Genomic DNA, 8,355 nt, shown 5'->3' with positions numbered 1-8,355 from the left:
CCTCGGCCCTGCGGGTGGCCACTCCGGCCTCGGCCGGGAGGGAGCAGCGGGGGCCCAGGGAGACCGCGAGGGCCGAGAGGTGGGGGCGCTGGGGGTCCCGCGGGAGGGCAGCCTCTAACTCACCCCATTCCCCCCGTTTCTCGCGGGTTGGCTAAGGGGCTCCGCGGGGCTGCCGGAGGTCGCCGCACAAGGTCGGAGAACGTGGGCCGCCGCCGGGGCGAAGGGGAAAGGCCGCTTGTCCGTGGCGGTTCCCGGTCGGAGCGCCGAACCCGGCGGCGCGCGGGAGGGGCCCAAACGGAGAAGCCGGGCGGCGGCGCCGTTCCTCCCGGGCCTCCCCGCACAGCACGCACCTCCGTCCGCGCCCCGCGCCCACCCGCGGGGCCTGAGCAGAGGGGGAAGCGGTGGTCGGCGGCGACGAGGCGGGAGGAGCCGGGTCTCCGGGGGAGGCGACGGGACTTTTACAATAAAAGCTGCTCCCAGAGCCAGGAGCGGGGTCCTGCCCTTCGGAGGGGACAGGTCGGGGGAAGCGGTGCAGCGCCTCCCCCTCCTACCCGCCGAGGCCGGGCCTTTCCCCTTTCCGGGAGACTCCACGCCACGGCCCGGCTCCGGGCGCACACCGTCCCCAGCCTCCCAGGTGCCATCGCTGGGAGACAGATCGAGGCTGCGCTTCTGCAGCGACGCTCACGGCTTTGGGGTTCGTGGCCGGGTGCCGGCGGGGGCGCGTGAGGGGTCCTTTCAGATCCTCGCCGAGCCCGCCCCAGGCAGAAGCGCCAAGGGGAACGGGGCCGAGTCCGTGCGGGTGTTGCAGGGGTGCGCAGTGTAAGACGCCCCGCGTTTCTCCTCCACGCTCCCTCCCCTCGGCGCACTGGGGCTCTTGCTACGCATCAGTTAGACTTCGGCCCTGGCTTTCCGGGGTCCCCCCACTCGCCCACGACTCCCGGGTGCGAAGGGCACTGTGCCGCCAGCCTGACGCGGCCTCTTTTGCCAACCACCCTTCCCTCTAGGCCTCGGGGTTTCCAGTGGATAGAACCAAGGCCACACTCACGGGGTCGCTGACCGCCCTGACATTAAAGAAGCTGCCGCATTGTGACCCCTTCCCGCGGAGGCTGGGGGTGACTTAGGGGCATTTTAATTTTATTTTTATTTTTAGTGCTTTTCCTTGGGACAAAGAAGTGTGCTGTCCCCACCCCCCCAACCCCCCTCCAAGGATGTCAGCTGGGTCCAAGAAAAGGAAAATCATTCCCAAGGTCTGCCCTCCTGCAGAGGGGCTTCCCGGGAGAGGACGCAGGGACCCCAGGCCATGCTACTCCTCTTATCCCACCGGCTCTCCCAGGGCGGCGGGTCCGCGGGAAGGCAGGAGCCGGGAAGGTTGGCAGGGGCCCTGCGACTGCCTCCTCCGGCCGAAACCCACAAGTGTCCGCTGCACCGAACCAACAATCAGCGGCCTCGCGCCTCCCTGTTCAGTTGGAATGACAAATGCGTGGCACGCAAATTGCCCACCCCGTGTGGCTACGCGATTGTTTGTCGGCCCGCAGGCACTGCTCAGCAGGGAGGACTCGGAGTGGCCGAGGCGGCTGGCGAGCGCGGAGGGCGGAGAGGCGGTAAACACGCTGCTGATTTCCCCCATTATCACCCAAACACGATTTCACACGAAGCAATCACCACGCAGAAGTCGACGAAAATGTGTTTGCTGCGGAGTCCGTCGCTCCGGTAATAGCCCTCATTTTTAAGATATTAAAGAACGGATCAGCGGATTCAACACGCATAAGGTGTATTTGCGGTTCCGGCATCCGCGCCGCAGTCACCGCGACATTGATTCCTCAGCACAGATGACATTGTTTCTCTGATGTAACACAGAGCGCCCGAGTTCGGAGCGCGCGCCTGGGCATCTCCTGCCCAGATGTTTCCATCGCGGAGAAAGCTGTCGCCCACTATCCTTGCGCGCGAACTAGCACCGGCCGCTGTTAAAAGCAAACAAACAATAAAAGCATGAAGCATCCGGGCCCCAACTTCTTAGGGTTTCAGGAACTTTCTTTCCTTAATTCTTTCAGCCTCTTGCCCGGCGACAGAGCAGAGCGCATAATGGGGTGCGTTTCAGTGGGGTTTTTCGTGTCACGTGCAAAACGTGGCCTGTGCTTTTCAAAGGTGCAGAGCCCGCCTTGCAGGGCCAGTTAGTGGGGGCAAAGCACAGAGCGCGCTTCAGCCTGTGGGCAGCACCCAGGCCCCGCCTGGGATTCACAGCAATTCCATTGTATTGGGGCTTTAAAAAAATCCATTGTCTCAAACTAGCGCTTAAAACCTGCCCCGGGGCCCTGCTGCTCCCCAGCACATCTCTAGTAGCCTCGGGGAATTTGCCCCTGGGAGGTTAGGCGTGTGCAGTAGAACCAGAGGCACGAATACCACCCAACTGCTCCGCACACAGGGGCTGGGGCCTCTACACTCGGCGATAGAGACCCTCTTTTGCAACCTTCCAAATGAACGCGCTGAGCCCCTGAGGACGAAATAATCAAGGTGTTAGGAAAACTCAACATAACACTGGGGGTAAAGAAGAGGGTGTCGAAAAATGACGTGTTCCCAAAGCATCAGAAAAAAAAAATACATAGTTTCCAGGGTTGCAAAAACCGGCTTTCCACAGCGGAGCTATTTACTCAAGTTTATTTCCAAAGTGACTGCCTGTTGCTTTTGCAAATCACAGAATGCAAATGAGGATAATTTGTTCTCGGTGGGGCTTTCTCTTGAAATGATTAGCAAAGTCAGTCATTTGAAAATTGGAGCGAACGCACCGCCGGTTCCGAAGCCCCTCGCTAATCGATATCAGCTTCTAAAGTTTTCATTCATGTAAACCTCATTAATGAAGATCTTTTATTTAAACGTCAAGGGGATTTGAAATTTAGAGTAAATTATGAAGCTTGTATGTCTAGCCAAGTCATGGGTCAAATGCATTTGTAAAAACTGCTAAAAGAGCATATGGTTTTGAATTTTTCTACAATGACTAGTGTTTAAATAAATTGCTTGTACTGCTTAACTTCATGTGTAATTTTGACAGAAATTGGCCTATAGCCTTTTGATATGTAAACATTTCAGCCTTTTATGCGGCATAAAAAAGACACGTGCTTTTGAGGACCAGCTCGGGCGGTCACCCTGTAATTCAGAGGGCTGGCGCGTACCATTACATTCTTGCGAGATTTCACCTTTCAAGTGGCAGCCTCGGGGAGAAAAAAAAGAAAGAAAGAAAGAGGATATTTCAAACGCAATGTCCATTTGAGATGAAAAGCTGCAAATGAGGTGAGAACGTGCCACTTAGCTATCTGAAAGCAATGGGTAAACCATAGTTATTAAAGAACATTTTCTGTCATTTTTCTTTAAGCCAGCCCGTCGGAGGGGGTACTTAAGCAGGGCCCGGGCTGACTGGCATGTCATTAAATGCTCGTCTTAGCGCCGAGCCGATCAGTCCAACATACAAATAGGTGTTAAAAACTCGGTATCACTTCAGGTTGTTCCCGGCGAAATGGCTCCGTGTCACCGAACCCATTAAGATGCAAACACCACTCAGTCTCAGAAGAGAGCCATGGTGGGCATGGAAGTACTGGACACAATGGTCGATCCCAGCCGTGCACGGGGGTTTTTTTCTGGGTGGGAGGCTGTTGGTGGGAGATTCGAAGTCTGTGCAGGGTGCAGTTCCGGACTGCCGGGCCGCAGGGTTTCTGAATCTGCATAAACCCCTTTGTTGCTCATACATCCGTCTCCCCTACATAAGCATGGGAATGTGGATTGGTCGGTGTCACCCAGGGGGATTGGGAGCACGCGCCCTACAGTTGCTAGACTGAGCCACTTGACTTCGTGGGGCTGGGGCAGGGCAGGCACCCCCTCCGCTCCGTTCTCCAGTCCTGGGGCGTTCATCATATTTGTCATATACAGACTTTCCCAGAGACCTGGGCCCCTGGCTGGAGTTGTGGAGGTGTTGGGGGAGAGAGGACGCTCCTGGAGCAACGGGGACCCCTTTCTTGGTAGACAGTTGAATTTTCAGAACAAAACAAAGGAGATCCTCCTTATAAAATCTGAGCGGGGGGCGGAGGGGTGTAATTAAGAAAAAGGACTCTGGGAAAGACAGGAGGAGGCGTTTATTTACATTTCGGATGCATTCCAACACATGGCATTACCCTCAGCAAACCAGGGGGACAGTCACGTTCCCTGACTCAAAGAAGCCACCAGGCGTGTGGTGGTGTTTTTTTTCTTTCTTTCTAAGCGGTCTGCAGTCCCATCTAAACTTTCTGTCCATCTTGATGTGGATAAGGGTCACTTTTTTCATTAGCTACAGTTTTAAAGTTCTTTAAAAAAACACCAAAAAAAAAACACACAAACAATGGACTTGTTAATAAAATAGTCCCGGAGCTTTTAGCTTCTTAACTTTCAGAAACTTATCCCCAAAATGTGTTTGTGATCAACATTAGCGAAGCAAGATATATATTTTGGGTAAAAGAGGGACACTTAGTACTTCAAAGATAATCTGGGAGGTTGAAGGTGGTGTTGTTGTTTTGAAGTAATAATATTATAAAATAAAACCGAAAGTTATAGGGAAAGATCGCCGTGGCCGTGTCACATGGATACAATTTGGGGTCAGGAGAAGCGAGTGCTGGCGGAGATGCGTGTAATGTTCCACTTTGTCAGTGCACTTATCTTCTTGCCGAGGGTGTGATAAAGCGCTCATGTGCTGGTGGGGCAGTTCAGGTCTGGGTGTGAAACTGATATGATGTTATGGTGTTGGTTCTCTTTAGTCAGCATTTCCCAGGTGTCTTGTCCTCCGAAGTGGCGGCTGGAGGCACTCCAGCTCCCTTCAAGCGCCCCGTTGGTGGTGGTTTTGAACAGTTTTCTGAACTGGAAGGGCACTGACTGGGGCCCATTAATTCCCGCCTGCCTTTTAAGGAAGCAGCCAGACTCCCGTGCCCATGCGTATGTGCGGACATCAAGGCTTTTGCAGCCTAAGGAGTCAGACCGAGTAATGGAAAATGGGGGGGGGGGTTCTTTCAGAGGTCACCGGTCCTGTCACCTGTTCAGGGCCACCACCTGAATGATCTGAGGCCGTGACTCCGTTACAGCCTGGCCTTGCCGCCAGCAGAGGAGGCGGAGCCCACGGCAGCCGGGCTGGAGACTCCAGGCCAGTCCTCTGCTCGTCCCTGATGGGAAAAGGAGAATTCCCAGGAACAACCCAGACTTTCCATTTGATTTTTGTTGGGGCTTTCATTGCCTTTCCTTAGCCAGGAATACACTGCCCTACACACACACACACACACACACGCACACGCACACGCACACGCACACACACACACTTTGTTTAGCATGCCTGGCCGTTTCTGGGCCAGTCCAGTCCATTCCGGCCAGCGCCCTGGCCACCTCCTGCCCGGAGTTGGTGTTTATTCTCTTGTTTGGGGCGTCTGCACTCCCAGGGAGGAAGCCCCATGATGCTTGAACCGTGCTGTGGATTGGATTTCACTTAGCAGCAAAATTCCTTCTGCAGACCCGCAGGTCTTGGGTTTAAAATCGCAGGAGTCTCTCTCCCATGCGGTTCGGCTGTGCGTGATTTATGTTACGGGGGAAAGGAGTCTGTTCCCGGTAACGATAGCCGGGGGAGTTCCGCACCGAGCCAAGCCCCGGACAGCTGAACTGGAAAGAACCGCTTCTTGTCCACGTGGTCCCTGCAGGTTTTAACAGGCCCCCCAAGAGCAGTCTGTCCCCCTCCCAAGGTCTGCAGACACAGTCATGTTCTGCTCTGCCTGGCGGGTCACCGTGACATCGGCCAGCGAAACGGTGACGTCAAAGTGCTTTCATGCCCAGCTGGTGACAGTACTTTCTCTGAAACCCTCGAGTTCTGCAGCTATTCGGATCTTGAAGTGTCTCCAGTTGACTTAGAGACGGGAACATACGTTTTTGATCATGCTGTCCATGTTCTGATTTAGGTCTTGACCATTCTCCCCGTGCCCCCCCGCCACCTCCGCACCCTCACCCCCCCAACCCGCCCAGCCCTCAGAAAGTAGCTTCCAAGTTAAGCTAGAGCAAGGTGATCAAGTGAATGTTTGACTTGAAATAATTTTTAAAAGAATGTGTTCGCTGTCTGGGCCCTTCAGCAAAGGCACAGCGACGGGCAGGCCAGCGGGCGGGCGAGTTGCGCTTCCCAGCTCTCGCTTGGCCGGGAGTGCGGCCCTTCCGACGGGAGGCGGACGCTGACCGTGTGTGGCGAGGGCACCCCACTCCATGTGTCACGGCGATTCTTTATTGAATATTTCTCGCTCACGAGACCGGAGTCACTGTGAAATCTCGCTGCTCGGCTCTCGTCGGGGCGGACTGAGTGTCTCGACCTAGTGACACGTTGCCTGTAATGGGCTCCTGTTCTGACTGAGAGCAGGCGCCTGCGTCCCGGGGCAGAGAGAGGCCTGAACTAGTCCCGGGGCCAGGTCTACGGCAAACTACTCGGTCAGTTGTTCTAGAAAACGGTCGAATGGACCCGGTGCCCGATCCTGGAGCTCTGGCCCAAGAGGCAGAGGGAGGGAGCACCACCTCTGTGCTCAGCGGTGCCCCTTGAAGCCGGGGCCTCTGTGGGTGAGGACACAGGGCAGCGGGGTCCCCCAGCGGAGGCCTGAACTTGAACTCAGCTCTGTTTAGCTCCAGAGCCACCCCCTTGCTATCATACTGTGTCAGCTCTTGTCAAACAAGAGAGATGCCCCGTGCTCAGGCTGGCAAGCAAGACCTCTGGCTCCCTGGCACCGAGTGCCTTCCCACCTTCCTCCCCGAGTGTCCCCCGAGGACTGCCCGCCCCTGCGCCCTGGCTGGTCTTCGCCACCCCTGCGGTTCTGCAGACCCACACCTGGCTTCCCGGTCCTGCCTGTGGTGTGTCCTCGCCCACTGTGAGGGAATTCCTAGAGCAGCGGTTCTCAACCTGTGGGTCGCGACCCCTTTGGGGGTTGAATGACCCTTTCACAGGGGTCACCTAAGACCAGCGGTTCTCAACCTGTGGGTCGAGACCCCTTTGGGGGTGGAATGACCCTTTCACAGGGGTCGCCTAAGACCAGCGGAAAACACATATACAATTACATATTGTTTTTGTGATTAATCACTATGCTTTAATTATGTTCAATTTGTAACAATGAAAATACATCCTGCATATCAGATATTTACATTACGATTCATAACAGTAGCAACATTACAGTTATGAAGTAGCAACGAAAATAATTTTATGGTTGGGGGTCACCACAGCATGAGGAACTGCATGAAAGGGTCGGGGCATGAGGAAGGTTGAGAACCGCTGTCCTAGAGGGAATGGTTGGGGACTGGAGTCAGAGGTGTCGGACGGGACCACAGGCCCAGTCAGCACTGACTCAGCGCCTGTGTCCCACAGCGGCCGCCTGGGCACAATGGCTGTGCTAAGTAACCCTTTGTGTAAGCAGAGGGTACATTTTCACCTTGGCTCCCCACGCCCTGCTTCCAGAGCTCCCCAATTCCCGGCCTAAGAACATTCCCAGGAGAGTGTTAATGAAACCCAGTGGGTGCTCTCCTCAAGTAAAGAGGAGGAGAGGGCGAGGCAGGCGTCCCCAGAAGCTGGCTGGGTCCCTGCGGGTAACACCTGGGTCCCTGCAGCCACACCTGTGTACACAGGCGGCCGGCCGGCTGTCACCTTTGAACCCGAGGACTGACACACTCAGTGGAGGGCCCCATCGCCGTCTGGGTGGGTCCCAAATGAAGAGCATGAAGACACCTCCATTGGAGCCTTCCTCTTCCCATCCGGGAAACGGGGGAGCAATCCAGCAGCAGCAGCAGGCTTCCTCAGCACGGGCACCTGCCTCAGAGCATGTAGCCCCAGGGCACCTTCCTCAGAGCCGCCTGGACACCCGACCTCCCAGATGCTCGCCCCTCGGGCTGGGGAATTGGAAACGGCCCCTCCCGGAGACCGGGGTGGTGACATCTTGCAGGTGGGCCCTCCTCCACGTGCGGCTGTTTTAAGACCATGGATCCCACCGCCTGCCCCTCCGCATTGACAGGCGAGTCAGGGAAGATGGTTGCTTGGCGCAGCCGAAGGAGTGATGGCCTTGGGGGCACGCCGGGCACTGGCAGTGCGTCAAGCGAGAGGCCATGCTGAGCCCGCCGGTCGCCTGTCGCCTGTGGGTTCCAGAGCCCCCGGTTCCCATGGCAGCGGCCAGGAAAGCAGCCTGAGCTGCGTCCTCCATGCTGGTGGTGGCTGCAAGGCCGGGCTCTGTCAGGCTGACCTCCAGCTCTGCTGCTCGTGAGCCGTGTGACGGGGCCGCCCTGCACATGCTCAGACTCAGCCTTCAGTTCTGTGACCTGGGGTGTCGGGTTCTCCTGGGG

This window comes from Myotis lucifugus, unplaced genomic scaffold (genome assembly GCF_000147115.1).
Source record: "Myotis lucifugus unplaced genomic scaffold, Myoluc2.0 scaffold_918, whole genome shotgun sequence".
Lineage (NCBI taxonomy): Eukaryota > Metazoa > Chordata > Mammalia > Chiroptera > Vespertilionidae > Myotis > Myotis lucifugus.
Note: the sequence above shows the minus strand (reverse complement) of the source record.